This window comes from Macrobrachium rosenbergii, chromosome 51 (assembly GCF_040412425.1).
Source record: "Macrobrachium rosenbergii isolate ZJJX-2024 chromosome 51, ASM4041242v1, whole genome shotgun sequence".
NCBI lineage: Eukaryota > Metazoa > Arthropoda > Malacostraca > Decapoda > Palaemonidae > Macrobrachium > Macrobrachium rosenbergii.
The window spans coordinates 71876545-71896204 of NC_089791.1; the positions used below are offsets into that span (position 1 = coordinate 71876545).

The 19660-nt window shown below is 43.9% G+C and overlaps 1 protein-coding gene and 1 long non-coding RNA gene across 3 annotated transcripts in view; one reads left to right on the plus strand and one right to left on the minus strand.

The window, feature by feature from the left end:
* LOC136833484 (DNA ligase 1-like) overlaps nt 1-19660 on the minus strand; it is a 440466-nt gene that overhangs the window by 121687 nt on the left and 299119 nt on the right. The window lies entirely within an intron of this gene.
* Nucleotides 17-14404, plus strand: LOC136833482 (uncharacterized). The gene is made up of 4 exons (XR_010851482.1): nt 17-172; nt 6221-6318; nt 13516-13680; nt 13929-14404. It is a non-coding gene; the product is annotated as an uncharacterized lncRNA (long non-coding RNA).

The window sequence follows — 19660 nt, forward strand, 5'->3', positions numbered from 1 at the left end:
CAGGCTTTAGCAACAACGGTACAATGAACCCAATTCTATAAATTCACTTCCCGCCGCTCGCGGCACCCCAGTTAGTCGTTGCACCTCTTAAGTGTGTGGGTTCCTCCCGGTATTGTTGAAGACGCACATTTCTATAAAAGTTAAAAATGGTGACTGTAGAGGTTGAATATTGGTGAGTGATGTACTTACTGTTACTTATAGTTAAAGTAGGCAGTCGTATGGAGAATGCTAAAACTTGTCTGTTTTACTTTTGTTTGTTATTATAGCTTGTAGTCATGGCTAGATTCATTGCGACGCGGCACAGATTTCGTCGTTAATCAATAGCTTATTATCTGGATATCTGGATAGCAATCCTATGCCATCTTGTAGCCTATGGTTCGACGATATATTAGAGTGATCCCTTCTGTATGTTATACAATGTGAACCTGTTTATATCAAGTGCATATGACGCTGACCATCACAAGACCTACCTACGGTGAAGAGGCGTAGTAGGTATATTGAAGTAATGTGTGGGCCTTTTGATTTCTCCCATGACGTCATTTGATGAATATTCTACAAGTTTTCGCTTTGGTGATGTTCACCCCCACCATTGCTGATTACTTTAATATATACATTTATTATAGTATGTATCAATACTAAATAATCATTTGTTAACCTTTAGTGTTATAAGCCAAGTTATTAGTTGTCGGACGATGTTTGCGTTGAAACCTTGTGCCACATTTGCTCTTAATGTTTAAACTGACAGCTGTGTAAGTTAATGTTTAATGGTCTTTTAGGACTCGCTCCTGCAACTAGAGTAAGAGAGAATTTTTAAAATCTGAAATAGTTTTAAATTTTGTGGTAAAGGCGGGAACGATTTCTGTACTTGGCACTCTTTACGTGGCTTACGGACAGAGCCATGTAACATATTTTTGAATTCTCGACTATCGGACCTCGCCGAGTCCTGACCACAAAGTGGGAGCCCCATTTTATTTGCCAGCATTAATCCTAATTCTCGATCATCTCAGGCGTCATTCGAGAGAAAACTGAAAAACATTTAAACCATGTAGATTTGAGAATGCAACAAAAGTTGACATTTTGTTAGGTAAACCAGCGTTATTCGTGATAGTAAGAAATAACTAAACTTTAATTCTCAATACCCCGTGTTGCATTGAATCGAAAGAAAAAAAAACATGAATTAACTTAACGTGCCAATATGGCGTCTGCCATACCACATGCAACTTTTTAGTGTCTGATAGGGACATGTACTGTAGATGTGGTAACAAACAGCATGTAACCATGTGAGGGTAATTATGGGTAATTTTTCGTACTACTGATGTCAAAATTTTCCGATTTTAAGTATTGGTGGGAACCCCGTAGGCTACATATGATATAGTACCATACAGGACAGTGTAATGCAACCAAGTTTAAGCAAACTCAGTTAGTACTACTTTGGCTTGTTATCGGTGCGTCACCTACTCTAAAGTGCTAGTACTAAACATGGCGGAAGCTCCTTGGGACGCCGTTTGTAGTACTAGCCCCACGGGGATCAAAGTATTATATACACCAGTTCCTATATTGTGTGGTCGACAAATTATATTAATATAAACGATATTTTCGTGCGGCCGTCTACTTCACATTTACCACACGGTGTTTAGTACTAACACCACGGAGTAGGTGACACGTAGATAAGCCAAAATAGCACCAACTCAATTTTTGTTATGCAACCTATCCAGAAACACTTCACACACCACCGTTAATATGTGCCAATGCACCATTAATCTAGTACCATAAAAAGTTTGGACATGGTCGGTGTCTGTAAGAGCAGTATTTCACCCTCTCAAATATTGGCCATAACGGTTAGTATCCATATCTGCATTTCCATTCAACTTCTACTCTCACTAAACCAGACACCAAAACCGCCATATCATCGTGACGTTGCACTCCTCCAGCCCGCTAACTTCTATGTCCTCTGCTGGAGCTGGTTGAGATAACCTTGCAAACATTATAGACTCAAGTATCGTACTACCTTATCGTTTTGTCTTCTTGATGGAGCACTTATTTATATTTATTTTCATTAAAACCCGTATCCTTGCACATTCAGAAATTATAGGCTGAACTTATAATTGACCAGAAATAGAATCAGGGTTGTTGAACCTCTATTTTTAGCCTGGACAAGAAGCAAGATAAGTTGACTTGTAAATGGATGGAACTGCACTACCTTATTCAGCACAAATCTCTTGATATAATAAAACATTTGAGTAAAATTAACAAGTATTGCTGACAAGCAAATTGGGACTTGAAATATGAGTATAGTTAACAATTAGTGCTGACAAGCAAAATACGACTTACTGGAATGTGCACTGTGCTTGATGGCAACAAGGCTATCGTCGTTAGTTACCAAGAGCTTGTAACTTATAAATACATGGTAGTCTAACAAAGTACTTTGTCAGGCATTTTTTGTTAGCCATCCACAGCGCATTAAATAAAGCTGTATGCCTGGTAACATGGGCTAGTAGTAGTAAAGAGCTGTAAATGATAAATTGCAACTACAAAAAGATGTATACGTCTTTTGTTATTAAAAACCAGTGACAAAGTATTGATAGTGCTCTATGCAAAATAGCCATGAAAATGGTGCTCGAGAAAAGGAAAAGTTTGGAAGTAGTACTAAGGTTTACTGAAAATCCACATACGCTGTAGGCCCAGTTCTAATAAGTCTTTCTTGCTTGAAATTAAATTCCATACAATATTTTAAACAAAATTTGTGTTCAGATCAGTTTTTGTCCCAACCCCTCACGCATTCTGAAATCCCTGCTTACACCCATGAAAGCCGATTTTATAATTAGATGCTTCTCCAGATTGATCCAGCCAAGTTTTACGTACAGGGCCTGAAGAATGAAAGCCTATACTATTATCAAGTTAAACACACTACGCGAATATTTAAACCAAGGAATAAGCAGTGAATCTCTCTCTCTCTCTCTCTCTCTCTCTCTCTCTCTCTCTCTCTCTCTCTCTCTCTCTTAATCACCCCTGCCCTTGAAAGACTAACTAGTTAATCAATGTTACCCATAGTAGTTAAGAAGTTGTGCAACTAGTCCAGTTTACTACACGAACATTTGTTAGTGCCATATTTAACGTAAGCCACAATATAGCAAACATGGTCAATAGTCGACAGAATTTTCGCTTCTGTTTTGATTGAGGTTTTTTGTTTTCTAGCTGGTTTCATGCCAGAATGGGCTGTTGCTCCTGGAGCACGCGTAAATGTTCAGCAGTTACAGTATCGACACATGTACACAAGCGTAGTGAAACATACAGTCATACACATGCTTATTTTTCATTTCAAGGTATTTTAGGATGCCTTCTGTGAATACAGCATTAAATATTATTGAGTAAAACGTCAGGACATTCATTCCGTAGCCTACACGTTTTGTGCAATTTTTTTTAAGCAGCCTGGTGCCTTTCATTTCTTAGTGTATCTTGTTTTTCCTTCGTTGTTTCTCTGCTTGGTTTTCTTCTGTTTTCTATATTTTTTTTCTGCCACTGAGGTGCTTTCCTGTCAGGGTCGTGAGATCTTAGTTTTTTGCCTTTTCCAGCTAGGGTTGCAGATTGGCTTGCAGCAAACCACAACCCTCTGACTACCTGGTACCCAGTTAAGCATTTACTGGTGTATTTGTGTACATGTAATATGCATATGTATTATGATTGATTTATGGAAATTTCGCACAAAGCCAAGTACTGGAGCACTATCAGCCATTCAGTGCTTTAGACAGTGAAAAGAGGGAGTTGGAGCGGTTGGACAGCACGATTAAAGAAAGGAAGCGGATTGGAGGTAAAGTGAAAGGCTAATAAGTGAATGCAGCTAGGGGCCAAAGTGAAACGCATCAGGCTGCTTAAAAAAAATTGCACAAAACGTGTAGGCTACGGTGAATGCATGTACCTGACGTTTTTTGCCTATGCCAAAACGCCACTACGGAGAGACTTCAACAAGCTGATTACCATCGCTTCCCCAGCAGCAGTGGTTTTAAGACTGCACAGGGATATTCTTGTACGGTGTGAACTTAGTGACCTTCCCATACCCATCAATCTGGCCAGGCTAGATGAAGGCAATCGTGGCACAGAGGAGACACTAAAGAGAAATGACGCAAAGTACCACCCCAGCTGTTTCTTGATGTTCAGTAACACAAAAGTGGAGAGAGCAAGAAAACGGAGAGTGCAGCAAAGGGTTGTAGCAGAAACGAAGAAAGAACCAAAAGGCAGCACATCAACACAAAAGAGAATATTTGTTTCATCTGTGAAAAGGGGAACACATGAGAAAATTTGAGACATGCATCAACGAAAATGCAAACTTCCCAGCTTCCATCAGTTCAAACGGGGATCTCTACCGTGGAACAAAATCAGAAATTATTGCATGTTTGACCCAACCATCTAACCTTCAAGGACTATGCTGAACACGACCTTGTTGGAAAGATAAACAATTATGCTGAGAGGTACAAACGCACTGATGTAGTATTCGATACTTACAGTTCACAGTCATTGAAATCATCACGAGATCACAGAAAAGTAGGGGATCCCGACACCGAGTAACAGAAAAAGGAAAGGTTCCCCAGAACTGGCCCAGTTTCCTTCAAAATGAGGAGAACAAAAAAAAAGTGTATGCTTTCCTAGCCCGTAAGCTGAAACAAGCTACTGGTGGACTAGTGTTTGCTACAGCCATGGCATCATGTGTTGGCTATAAAGAAGATGAGGTAAAACACATGATGGAAGACATGACCGACTGTTCCCATGAAGAAGCTGACGCTATGATTTTTACCATGTTATGAATGCTGTGAAGCACAGCTACATCACTAGAGCAACCATCCTTGCAAATGACATCGATATAGTCGTCATAGCCGTGGCAGCATTCCCTGTTTTGAAAAGGAGGTGGCCTAGACCACTTGTGGGTTGCTTTCAGGGGTAAAAGCAGGAGATGGTTACCAGTCCACAGAATAAGTCTGTAAGCATGGGGAGAAGGCCTGTGGGTTATTATTTTTCCATGTAGTGACTGGCTGTGACACAGTGAGTGCCTTTAAAGGAAGAGGCAAAAAATCCTGCTTTCAAAGCTGGGCCATTTTTTCTCAAGCCAATAACACATTTCGCCAGCTGCCTGCACCTTTTGCGGAGATCACAGAAGATAGATGTGAGTAATAGAACGATTCGTTGTTCTGCTGTATGATCGATCCAGTTCAGATTTGTCTGTGAATAAAGCCCGGAAAATCATGTTTGCAGAAAAGAACAGACACTATGATGCAATCCCACCCACATGAGGAGCTCTTATCCAGCACGTCTGATGAGCTACATATCAGGTGGGGTACATATGGCGCCAGGCTCTCCAGACGAAGCCAGCGCTGCCATCACCTGAGGATGGAAAAATAATGGTGATGGCACATTCACTATTCACTTTACTGAACTAAGAGCCATAGCAGAATCAATGCCAAGCACTTAAAATGTGCCAGTGCAAAACTGAGAGCGCAGGATGTTGCACATGCAAGAAGTCAGCCCTTCCTTGTACTTCCCTTTGTGCCTGTCCATGCATTTAATTGATAATGAAACCTGTATAACCTGAATATAAGGCTATTTGTGTAAAATATTGCATAATAAATAACACTTAATACAATAAAACTTATTTTCTGTTCATCGCAATTATTAATCTTTAATGTTGGACGCCACCTTGGATTTTGGCTGCCATTTTCGATTTTCACGTTGGCAATCATGCCCATCTTAAAGAGCATGTTTTAAACTATAGGTGTGTCAGACTGCATACTTGTATCATCTTTTGAAGGATTTTCCTACTATCTTCTTCTCTATATATGTTTTTATAAAGTAAAATTGTAGGTTCTGGTATAAGAAACGCCTTGTCATCTTTGGCAACAGGCTATATATAAGTTTATATGTTCATGGTGTACCAGGCTAAATTTGTTACCATGCCGTACAGTATGCAACGTACTGTGTGTGTGTGTGTATATATATATATAAATATATATATATATATATATATATATATATATATATATATATATATATATATATATATATATATATATATATATATATAAAGCTTGTAATATGACAGCTGATTGAAATTCTTATAACTTGAGCCTTAATTGCAAAATTAGTGGGCAACTATTCTCAACTTGCTCGGTATAATAACAGTTATTGTTTTGTGTTTGTTCTAAGTTTTTGTTATATGTCAAAATTATTTCAGTGGTTCCTGAGGGTACGAAGGCCGCTTTAGGGAGCTGTCCAGAGCTATCGAGGAAAAAGTTCCCCAAGCGGAAATTCATGGCACTGTTGGCCGTAAAAGTAAGTATTTTGTCACTTGTAGATAATGATTCAGATTATTGCGCCGACAAGAAACAGCAGACCAGAATAGCTCGACAGACACTACTGGGACCCAGTTGATAGGTGATGAATTAGTTGAAATACAGTTGACTTGTTGCATGTCACGTGAACTCGCTGAAAGCAGTTTTTGGAGGAAACGACTTACTGCTCATTTGCGATAGCTAAATTTGCTGTGCAAGTTTATTAGAATGTTTGGTCAAATTGTGATAATTTGACTTCCAGGCTTTGAGAAACTTCAAGTTATCTAAACATGCTTATGAGAATAGCAGATTTAGTGTTTAGTTGAAAATCCTTGTTTCAATGTGTAACGGAGTAATTTCGAAACCAAAAAGTGGTTAGCTCCTCCCCTAAAAATAATTCACAGGTTTTAAACCATAGCTAGTTATTCTTAGCACACTTTCTTAAATTACCTGTAAATGAGTTTGAAATGGGTTTGTTTCCTCCTCTAACCAACTTGAGGTTTCACTTTCACAATGTGGTCGGACATGCATTACTGTAATTGGGATGTATCTGAATGCACCTGTGCGTGTCTTGTAAGGGAAAATTTAATGTCATATAAGTAACTTACAAAGTAATTACATAGCTAAGGTTTTTACTTGCATGGCAGCCTTTTATGAAAATTCAAGGTAGCGCTTCTATTGTTTTTTGTGTAGGTGACAGGCTTCGCCGACTATCGGAGCACTCGGGGAAAAAATGGAACTATTAGTTCAATTTTGTTTCTGCCATGGCTCGTCGTACATCAGCGCCATTGCAGCAGCTTTTTTCTTGCTTTTCAGTTGTTTTTACTGGACTTCGGTGAAGTATTATCACTTTATTTTGGTAGCTTCCAGAGTTTTTGTCAGCTCATTAGTTTTTTGGATCAGGATCCTAGTTTTACAGAGTTATGTCAGATTTTAGCTCTTCTAGTTTTTGCTATTGCATTGAAGGATGCAAAACTAGGTTGACTAAATCGTTACGATCAACATTCGACTTGTAGTAGGCTAATTGTAGGGGCAAGAATGCAGTAAGGAGAAAACATGTAATGAATGTTTTGATTGGGATGAAAAACAGTGAAAAGTGCTTAGATCTCACTTGGATAAGTTACAAAGGGTTAGGAAGAGAAAAGCGTCTTCTAGAGCCGAGAAACGATCATTTAGTCTAGAAACCACTCCTGAACCTAGTTTAGAAGCTAATCCTGCTATTCCTTCTACTCCTATTCTCACTTTTTCTCCTAATACTGGCCCTCCTACTATTCATCCACCTACTCCCGTGCCTGACTCCCTTGCTTCCGATGCTAATGCCATTGCCAGTCTCGAATCTAGGTTCGATAAGAAGATAGGTCTTGTAGTTAGCAGAGTGGCAGAATTGGGAGTCACTGAAAGTGCTTATAGACAAAGCGTTCACAGAAAAAGTGATGTGTGACAGTGTAGTGCAATTGGAGGAGGTGGCTACTAGTCCCATCAGTTTTCCTAGACGAAGGTCCCTGAACTTGGAAGACATACTGGAAGTCCAAGGGAGGCCGATGGGGTTTGCCCACAGGTAATCGTCCCCTCAGTCGAGCCTGTCGCGCGATCCCAGTTATCAATAGACAGTCATTGGAAAGGCATCTCATTGGATGTCCACCAGTTGTCTTCTAGTTCTGACAATTCCAGTGTGATCAAGAGGCACCACAAGTGATTCCTAGATTTGTCACGTCCTCTAAAGCCCCATTCAGATGAGGTTGGTCGCCATTATGATCCACTTCCTGTTGAACAGTCTAAGACAGCCAGTCTTAGCTGACAGCCTTCGCACAGTTACGCTGTGGACTCTTCTGTCCCTTCCCAATCCATCATCCCACATGGGATAGTCCAGAGGCCTTCTCTCCCCAACACCCAACCGCTGAGCGCCCTCACCTGGCCCCTAAGCGCCCAGCAAATTCTCTCAGGTGCCCCACATCAGCGTCCAAACGCCTGTCTCCTCTTGAGTGCTCGCCGCCACTTTCCAAGAGCTCAGCACCAACTCTTCAGTACCTGTCACCCTCCTCTGAGCACCAAGCTCCCACTCCCAAATGTATTGCTTCTCTTCAGTCGCCTTCGCCTTTAGTTCAAGACGAACCTTCATTGGTTCCTATTAAGCAGCAGTTGGCTGAGATTATGAGCTTGCTGAAAAAAGCTCCCTCTGCTTCCAAGACTTCTCTTGAGGCTACCCTGGCCCCGGTGTCCTCAGCAGAGGAGGAAGGCAATCAAGAACCTGCTCCTCCATCAGCCTATGCAGCTTTTCTGCACTGATTGTTGGCGAATTTTCCCACCTTTTTCTCCCCAGCTGCCCCAGTCTCACCTGCCTTGACCTTTATGATGAGGTCTCATCCAGACGACAAGACTAGGCTCCCCAAGATGGTGCTTTCTTCGTCTTCCAAGAAGGCTCTTAAGGGAATTGAAAATTGGCTTTCAGCTAAAAGGGAGCAAGGAAGGCTTCCTTCGCCTTTCCTCTCTGGTGCCTTGTTCGAAGGAGATATTTGTCTTATGCCACCAGGGAAGCTCCTTTGGGAGTTGCTGCCTCCTCCTCTGGTCTCATCAATTTTTCTTGACATTCTGCGTTCTGGACCATCACCACCTTTTCCCTCAGGACACAGTTAGGCAGATTACATCTGATTTGCAAAAGAAGTCCATGCAGGATTTGTTGTCACAGTCTCCAAGTGTCCCAAGGATTCAACTTCTTTTACTCTTAAGATGTCCTCTCCCCTCCAGCAGCAGCCCTTTCATGGAAGTAGGCCCAGATTGCAGTCTATGACCCGCCCCTATGTCTGTTTCATGACCAGGTCCACCAAGAAGGGCCCAGCCAAGACAGTGCCCAAAAAGTGACATGGAAGTCCTTCATACACCAGTAGGAGCCAGACTTCTACAGTTTTGGGAGAATTGGATGATCAGAAGGACAGAGCCATGGGTCATCAAGGTTCCAAAGGAAGGCTATGTCATCCCATTCCTGGAGAGCCCCCCATTAGTCACCTCTCCCATCACATTGTCGGCTTACTTAAAAGGCTCAGAGAGACATTCGGCCCTTTTGGAGGAGGTGTCCTCCCTCATCCAAAAGAGGGCCATACAGCAAGTCAAGAACACCAACACAGAGGGCTTCTACACCTCAGTCGCTTTGTCCAGAAGACAAAATTCAAGATGGAGACGAACCATTCAGTCCTCTCATCCATTCACCAGGGCGAGTAGATGATAACCTTGGATATGCAGGACGCATACTTCCACATCCCAATCCATCTAGACTCCAGGAAGTATCTATGGTTTGTTTTTCAGAACAAAGTATTTCAGCTTCAGGCCCTTTGCTTCGGCCTTTCTATGGCCCCTCAGATGTTCACTTGAGTGCTCTCTCCTCCCACAAAATGGCTCCATCTAATAGTGATAAACGTCATTCTGTGTCTGGACAACTGGCTGCTTCGATCCCTGTCAAAGGAAAAGTGTATGAAGGGCATACACAGGATTCTTCTCCTCACCCAGGAACTGGATCTTCTCATCAGTCTCCAGAAACCCCAGTTGACCCTGTCGCAAGAGATTCTCTATTTGGGAATGACTGTCAACTCTGGCTTTTTGGGCTTTTCCATCATCCAAGAGAATTTCTGGCTGCCTTCAGACGGTCCACAGCTTTATAGCCCTCCCATCCTGCTCAGCTCAGCAGTGGATGAGCATTCTGGGGACTCTAGCATCCATTTAGTCGTTTGTCAAGCTGGGCAGATTGCACATGAGAGTTCTTCAATTCTTTCTAAAGGCCAACTGGGACAGGAAAACACAACCAGACTCTTGTATGTTTTCAGTCACCTTGTAAGATCATATTGGACCTGCAATGGTGGCTGCCCAAAGAAAGACTATCAGAAGGGAAGTCCCTTCAACCTTTGAGCCCCAACCTAGACTTGTATTCAGACGCCTCAGACTGAGGCTGGGGAGCCCTACTGGGGAATCAGGAGGTATCCAGTATGGGACCCCAGAGCAACAAAATTTACATATAAATGTCAGAGAATTGAAGGCGATTCATCTAGGCCTTCAGTATATATTTCTTGAACATGGTCCGCAGCAAGAAAGTAGTAGTGCATGCTGACAATACCACGGCCTTAGCCTATATCCAGAAACAAGGTGGCACTCACTCCTTCTCTCTTATGAGTCAAAATCAAGTGACACTGGTCACCCGGTTTATCCAGGGGAAATTAAATGTCTTGGCAGACAAGCTGAGCCATTGGAAGCAAGTCCTTCCCACTGAATGGACCCTAGATCCTCTGGTCTGTCTGGATCTTTGGAAACTATGGGGCAGACCAACATTAGACCTGTTTGCCACCTCTAGAAACCATCGACTTCCTCTCATTTGCTCTCCAGCCCCAGATCCTCTTGCATGGGCAACAGACACCATGTTGCAAGACTGGACCAGTCAGGATCTTTATGCCTTCCTTCCTTTCAGCATGGTCAGGGAGTTGATAAGCAAATTTCATACTCATCACAACGTAACTATGACCCTTATAGCCCTGTTCTGGCCCATGAAGGCATGGTTCCCAGACCTTCTACAGTTGTTGGTGGATTCCCAAGACTTCTTCCCCAAAAACCGCATTTATTCAAGCAGCCCCACTGCTGGAGACACCACCAAGGGCTGTCCACTCTTGCTCTGACAGGCTTTAGACTGTCTGCAAGCTTGTCAGAGTGAAAGGTTTTTCAAGGTGAGCTGTAGAGGCTGTTGCACGATGCAGGTGTAACTCTTCTAGCCTTATCTACCAGGCTAAGTGGGCAGTCTTCCGTTGATGGTGCTTCAACCATAATGTCTCTTCTTCTGAGACATCTATAACTCAGATTGCTGATTTCCTCCTATGTTTGAGGAGCTCTAGAAATTTGTTTTCTTCCACCATCAAGGTGTATCGAGCTATGCTTAGCTCAGTTTTTAAACATAGAGGCCTGGATCTTTCGTCAAATTTGGATCTTAATGACCTCATTAGGTCCTTTGATATGTCCAAGCAGAGGAAGGACGATCTGATCTCTTGGAACCTAAACGTAGTATTGAAGTGGCTAACAGGTCCTACCTTTGAACCCCTTTGTTCTGCTTCTCTGAGGAATCTCACTTGTAAGACGCTATTCCTCGTTTTAGCTACCACTAAACGTATTAGTGAGATTCAAGCCATCAATAAAGGGGTAGGTTTTTCCCAAAGAGATGCAGTATGCTCCTTTAACCTAGGTTTTTTTTAGCCAAGAACGAGGACCCTTCCAAGCCCTAGCCTCGTTCTTTTACCATTAAGAATTTATTGAACATCTTTGGCTCCAAGGAAGAAGAGAAAGTACTTTTTCCTGTCAGAGCTCTGAGGTATTATTTAACCAGGACTGAAAAGATCAGAGGTCCATGTAACCTCTGGTGTTCAGTTAAGAACCCGTCGCATTCTCTTACTAAGAATGCATTGTTGTTCTTCCTGAGGGACTTAATTTCTGAGGCACATTCACGGATTCAGGAGGACATTTTGCCTACTTTTAAAGTGAAAGCTCATGACATCTGGGCAGTAACTACCTCTTTAGCTTTCAGGCACAATATGTCCCTTTCCTCTATTCTTCAGTTGACCTACTGGAAGTGCAAGTCTATTTGTTCATCACAATATTTAAAGGAGGTGGGAACTGTGTTTGATAATTGCAGTACCTTGGGGCCGTTATCAGTGGATGGCATGGTATTGGGGGAGGATTCATAGGAAGCACTCTTTTTCTCCTACTATCCTTCCACCTTGGTGTATGGTTTCAAGTTGTTCAGGAGCCTGGGGGTACAGTGTACCTGGAGTACCCACCAGTCTTAGTGGATGGGTTGTGGTGTTTTCAGAGTAGGTGACAGCATTGTCTGGTTGTTTTTAATTTGGTACTGCACCCAGGGCAAGGGCGTTTTTATATGCTTTGTTAGCCATTAGGCTGCAAAGCTTCCACTGAAGTAGAGGCAACCCATGGCTCAACTGCAATGCCACTACAGGTTGAGCACCAACCAGAGGTAGTATTTACCTGCAGTAGCTCTCTTACCAGGTAAGGAAACAACAAGCATTGTATCATTGCTGGCCAAGTTTTCTATTTCAAAGTCATTACCACGCTTTAATGTTTTGGAGCAGAATATGTCCATGTGTCCCACTTCCTTTCAGTGTGGGATTCAGCTATGTAATTACTTGCTAAGTTACTTATATGAAAATGATATTTTCATAATAAAATTCAGTTTCAATCGGGGCCCACCCTCCTACCCTCTTATGGACATAAGGGCACAAACACAATTGAACTAACTGGCCGGTTGTTTCCCCCGAGTGCTCCAGTAGTGGGCTGGGCCTGTCGCCTACACAAAAAACAATAGAAGCGCTACCACAAATTTTTTAAAAAGGCTACCGCGCAAGTAGAATAATTACTTTGTAAGTATATTGTAAAGACGTCTTCTCTACCCATTAATTACGATCATGCATCTCATCTATCAACGCAGCAAAAATCTCATGTACAGTATATATTTGTATGTAGAATTTCCTGGCCTTTTCGCCAATATATATTTTATCACTGCATGTACATTATGTCTCTTGTTATTGTTATTTGATTGACTGGTAACAAACACAGATTGCTCTCACTCAGCGTGCGGGTCACGGAGACCTGGGGTCGGACACCATGATTCCGTCCGCACGCTGCTATGTATACCTTATGCCCAGGTAATAAATCAATCAGTACCCAGTTCTGTCTTCTTTGACCTCGCAACATATGAAACTTAATTCTATTATTAATATATTTTATCGTCTAAGTTGGTCCGGAAATCGCATTTTCACCACGAAGTAGAAGTAAATTTCTCTTACTTTGCCATTTAGAATTATTGATGTGTACAATTTTTTTATTGACAGAATGTGTGCTTGAACCGCATTTTTTTTTTTTCATCTACTGTCGAAAAGCGCTTATCATAGTTTTTCACTCCATGAAAGCTTCAAATTATGATCAATTTAATTTGCTAGATTTTTCAGTTTACCTGTATTTTTTTTTCATATGAAGCTCTGCATTTATTTTCATGATACGTTATCGTTTAGTTAAATATAAACTCTTGAAACTGCAATGTGTATTTTCATTGTAACAGACTTTTATTGGGAATTTAAGCATAGAAAATGTAAATGTAAGTTTAAACTTGAGAGTTTGGTCAAGATTGCTCAGGTGTTTTCTTTGTTCTCTTTCCCAGCATCCTTCGAAGTGAAGGTTGATGGTAACTTAATCCATTCCAAACTGGACAGCAATAGCTTTCCAGATTATGAGGAGGTGGCCAGCATTGTTTCTGATGTGGCAGCTGGTGGAGAATCTCGTCTTGTAACGAAAACCAAATCAAGTACTTGTTCAATTTTGTAAGGTGAGCTACTTCAGTCTTTGCTACAGAACCAAGTCGTGCTACTTGACTATAACAAGAACTTAACCATATTGTGTGTAAGGTGTGCAGTAACCAAAATTACTTATTTATATTATTCAAATTTTTAGCAGGGAACTGTGGTTACAGTGTGATAAATCAGTGGAGAACTTTTGTTACTGTATCTCCAGGTTAGTTTGTAAGGATCTTAGTGTTCATATTCCTTTTTTATTTTTGTTTGGCTTGTTTTCCAGATAAGGTGACAAGAGCTTTTGGGACATTCAAGTGTCAGATGGCTCATCTTTAGAGGCAGCGATATGGAATGACTTATGATTTTATGGTTTATTCTTTGTTAAAGGAAATTTGCAGTTGACTTGATGGGAATTTCAGGTGTTGAAGAGAAACTATTGGAATGTCAGAATAACTGGCTTCCTACTTTCAACTTCATTACTTGTGATTCTTAATGGTCATTAATGGTTTTTGTATAGTGTAATTTTCTTTCTTTTATAAAATAGGATGAAATTTATTTAGTGAAAAGATGTAAAACCCACTAGCCTCCTCCTAAAGGATCTGTAATTTTCTCAAAAACTTTTTTGGCCCTTAAAGTATGATGGGACTGGATCAAACATCTAGGGTGTGTTCAGTTCTTGAAGTTTTAATAATAAGGGCTTTAAAAGAATTCTGAGAGCTTTATTGATGACATTTTGTGATAATAAATGTTCAGAATGTTCAGGGTTGTTTCAATTCAGCTTAATCATTACCGAAGGCACTATAATTTTACCTTGGAGACAAAGCATGACGAATTTATGTAATTGGGCTTCTATTAACCTAGTTAACAAATGTGTGAAAGTTGCATGGTATCCTAAACCTAACTGCGAATATGACACAGATTATTTTATTAAGAGTGTTATACACTGTCAAAATGAACAATATACCAAGAACCTGTATTCCTCAAACTAGGCAATGCGTTTGAAAAATTGTGTGACTGGCATAGTCGGGAGTACTCTACCTACCAAGTAAAAGTATATGGGTATGAAATGTAGGAAATCAAATTCAATAATTGCACGTGAAAGTTTATTAACACACTAACCATGCGCTTGCATGAATGTCTCGCTGATAAAAAAAGAAATCACCTAAATAACTTGAATTCATCATAATTTCACGTTCTTGATGGGATAAATGGTTTTGTGGAGTCTGCCACGTTACATATCCTTAGGCTTGGGACTTAATAATATTCTCAAAGGTGATGAGGAATCACCAAAACATTGGTTGGTTGGCTGCCAGCTTGGGCCTTTCACCTCGGGAGGCTTGGGACGGCGTGAAAGGGGGAGTAAGGAGGCCTTACGCCGGATTCTTCCCGATAAAGACACAAAGCTCTGGAGGCATTTCTTTCTTATATTAAGGGATAAGGCTCCCCCTCCCCTGGCTCAAACGGGTAGGTTTGCACAGGGCTCCTAAGGGTCGGGCCATTAGTTTCATTATACTGTTAAACAATTCCCGCTCCTGTAGACATTCTTCATTAGATGTCTGCATACGAAAAAGACTTTTTTTTTCATTTTACAAGAACTATGTTTTTATTTTACAAGAACTCCTACCCACAAAAAAACAAGACTGGCTACACCATTGCTAAAGATCAGTAATGAAAACAAAAACAAAGAAATCTTTGAAATGGACGGAACCTAGATGGAGAAATGAAGTAACATCTTAAGAACATAAATCATTATTTGAATGAAGAGAATGTGGCTGGATATTAAAATGACTGCTTGTATGTTTACAGCAGTAGGAAAAACAGAGTGGGGGAGGAGCCAGCATGGTGTGCAGTCTGTAATGAAAGAATATACAGTATTGTGTACTTGGGTAAAAAAATATTCCAGCGTATGGTGGCTGGGAAAAATGCCAATGATGTGTTAACAACCCACCCATATTATTTTTTAAATCTAAAGAATGAAGTATTATAGTGAAATACGTTTGTTTACCGAATCATTGTGAACCTTACTAGGCTACTTAGCTTAAAATGATAATTAGGCTGAATGAGATTACCTGGCCTTTGACAACACAAGCTTTAGCCAGAAGATGGTAAGTGGCAAGACTCGAAAGGGGTAAGGTCTAATGCAAACCTGTGCTCTCATCAATGAAAATAGACGTCTACATTATCAGCCTATGATTTTAATTTGTGAAATAGGATATTATGAACTGTGACACAAATACATACTTTCATACTTATTGTCGACAAAATCTGCAGGGATTTTGCCAACATAGAACTCCCATCTACTCGTTTTAATATATCTGTAGAAACTGCAATCGTATGTGCCGACTACATGTCGAGTCGGGCTGACGTTGAAGTATGTGATGGTTCTGAATTGTAAAAATGCTGTAATTACTTCGTTTGTAATGCGTTCTTTGTTTCTGAAAAGTGTACTGTAGGTTGCGCTTTTAATTAACAAGAGTTTTGCACCTGAGAAACTTGGTTGTAGAGATGTTGTAAAGTCCCCGCTCAACGGGTTTTCTTTAGTGAACCTCCCGTTTTCTGCGGCGCCTTTTCTCCTGACCCTAGGTCGCAATACCTAGCCATGTTTCATTTATGTAAATATGCATTTATTACTTACTCATTTGTGCCCTTTTGTATTGTATGTGTGTCAGAGCATTTTTTTGTCTAAATCTGTTAATTTTATTTGTCACGTTATCTGTATTTACCTGTCCTTTTTCACATTGAGAACAATCGACCTCGGGTCACCTGTATGTCCTTGTATGTCTTTGTACTGACGTCCGCACGCCACTTTATAAGTGGCCTGCTCCCTTAATAAACTAGTAGTCAATGTCTACCTGCTCTCTCTTTTGCACCCTCTCACAGTGGTGACCCGGAGTGGTTCCCCGAAGTTCAGGTGTACCGACCCTCGTCGGCAGATCACCGGCGTCATTAGTGGACCCACACGGCATGCTCCCGAGTGTGTATTGACGCGAGTGTAACTAGCACTCCGAATGAGAGTGCAGAAACGAGCATGGATGCAGACATTCCCTCCCACATACAAATAACCGCGAACTTTGCGGAGTCTGATATCTCCCTCGCGCAAAACCCACTCGCACCCTCCCCCATGCCAAGGCTCACGCGCTGCCCCTCTTGACAGACCAGCCGAGGTCCACCCTCACCATAAAGCTGCCACCGTTCACACACCACAACCCATCATCATGGCTCTACAGGGTCGAGGGGCAATTCAGGGTGGCAGGCCTGACTGACGAAGTGCTGCAGGCAGACATCGTAACTAGCGCCCTCCCGGAGGAGGTTTACAGGAAGATCGCCCTGTTGGTGTCTGCCGCAAGTCCTGCCACCTACGAGAAGCTGAAGGCCTCTCCCATCGAGACCTGCTCCCTGCTGATCTCCAAGAGAGCCGCCCGCGCCCTCGACCTCGCCAACAACCCCCGCCATGACCCGAACCTCCTGGAGATGTGGAACATCATCCAGGACCTTCTCATCCTACCCGGGATGGACGGCAGCGGCAGGCACATGGAGATAAGCCTGTTGAGGGAGATCTTCCTCCATCCGCTCCTCCCAGAAGTTTGGACCCAGATCTTGGAGCCCCACACCCTGCCGGTCGAGGACCTGATTAAAATGGCACAGCAGCTGACTGACTCCATGAGGGCAGCGAAGTGAGCATCCACGCCCACACACGCCATCAACTGCCCCCAGCCGGAGGAAACCACGGCAGATGAGGTAAACGCCATTGTCAGGAGGCAGCCACCCCATCACCAAAAGAAGCATTGCCGGGGCCTTGCTACTACCACCGGCGGTACGGCAAGGACGCCTGGAACTTAGGCCCCCTGCCTTTTCGCCCATCCAAAAAACAGGGAAAGCGGAGGCCACCAGCACAGGCCATCATGGCAGCAGAAGCACCCAGGAGCCCCGCACCAGTGGGTTTCTACGTCCACGACACTGTCTCCGGCAGGATGATACTGATCGACACTGGGGCCGTGTGGTCAGTGTTCCCACCTTCCAGAGAGGACATAGCGCCCGTCGGACCCAGCTGCCTCCCTGACGACCACCAACGAGTCCCCCATCCTCTCCTACGACACCAAGCTCCTGTCGGTCTCCATCCTAGGCTGGAGGTACAAGTGGAACTTCATCGTCGCTGACGTGAGGACCCCACTCCTGGGTGCAGACTTCCTGGCCCACTTCAGACTGGCAGTTGACATCAGCCGCAAACGCCTGCTGGACACCGAGTCCCGCCAGTCCCTTCCCCTGGTGACGGGCCCCAGCGCGCCCAGTCTGTTCTGTCGCTCCACACCAGTACACCTCACTTCTGAAGAAAGTCCCCAAGGTATTCAAGCCCGAAACCAGAGGCTTCCCCTCGGCGCCTTCAGGAGGCCAAGGATGCTTTCGCCGAGATGGAGCGTATGGGCATATGTAGAAAGGCCTCCAGCCCGTGGGCCTCCCCCCTCCACATGGTGCAGAAACCAGACGGCTCCTGGAGACCCTGCGGCGACTACAGACGGCTCAACCTCACCACAGAACCAGACCACTACCCTCTCCCAAACATGCAAGACCTCACAGCCTCTGTCCACGGGGCCAAAATATTTTTTAAATTGGATCTTTTAAAATCCTACGTCCAGGTACCAGTAGCTCCAGAGGATATCCCTGAAACTGCCATCATCACGCCCTTCGGGTCCCACATCTTTCCAAAGACTGATGGACAGCATCCTGGGGGACCTGAACTTCTGCGTCTGCTACGTCAATGACATTTTAATTTTTTCCAGATCCCACAAAGACCACCTGCGACACATCGGGAAGGTCCTGCAGTGCCTGCAAGAGAACGGCCTCATCGTCAGGTTCAACAAATGCACCTTTGGCATCGAAAGAGTCGACTTCCTGGGCCATGAGGTATCCCCGGGAGGCGACCGCCCACTCACATCGAAGGTCAAAGCCGTAGCCAGGTTCCCCACCCCTACCCCCGTCAAGGCTGTACAAGAATTCCTTGGGATGGTCAACTACTACAGGAGGTTCATCTCAGGGGTCGCGCACATGGTGGCCCCCCTGACAGAGATCCTAAAGGGCCATCTGAAGACCTTAGTGTGGGGCCCCGACTAGCAGCGGGCCTTCTCCCTGACGAAGGCCGCCCTCGGCAAGGCGACTGACTTGGCCCACCAGGACCCCAACGCCCCCTCCTGCTAACGACGGACGCCAGCAACGTTGCCTTTGGGGCCGTCCTGGAGCAGGTCGTCGCCGGAGCCCCTCAGCCCATCGCCTTCTTCAGCAGGAAGCTCAGCCCCGCTGAGTCCCGCTATAGCACCTTCAACAGAGAACTCTGCGTAGTGTACTGGGCGGTACGCCACTTCAAGTTCCTCCTGGAGGGCACGCCCTTCACAATTTGGACGGACCACCAGCCGCTGGTCCACACCTTCACAAAGCGGGGGGATGCATGGTCCTCCAGGCAGCAACGGCATCTCGCGGCCATCGTGAAGTTCACCTGCACCATCAAATATCTCCCCAGCAGGAAGAACCCTGTAGCAGACGCCCTCTCGAGGATCGAAGTCAACTCACTGCAGCTTGGGATCGACTACAAGGACCTCGCCCGGGAGCAGGCCACTGACCCAGAGGTTCCAGCTTACAACACCGCCATCACGTCCCTGAAGTGGAAGGACATGCCCCCTCGCCCCTGGGGGGCCAACACTGCTGAGCGACGTAAACACCGGCCACCCCCGCCCGCTGGTACCCGCCTCCCGCCGCTGTCTGGTCTTTGACATCATCCACGAGCTGTCCCACCCCTCCGGCAGGACGACGGCCAAGCTGCTGGCAGAGAAGTTCTTCTGGCATGGCATACGGAAGGACACGACGACCTGGGCGAGGCAGTGCATCCAGTGCCAGACTAGCAAAGTAGGACGCCACACCGAGTCGAGGGTGGGCGACTTCCCCCAGCCAGGAAGGCATTTCGGACACACCCATGTCGATGTGGTGGGCCCCTTCCTGATCAGGCGGGGCCAGGTACCTTCTGAC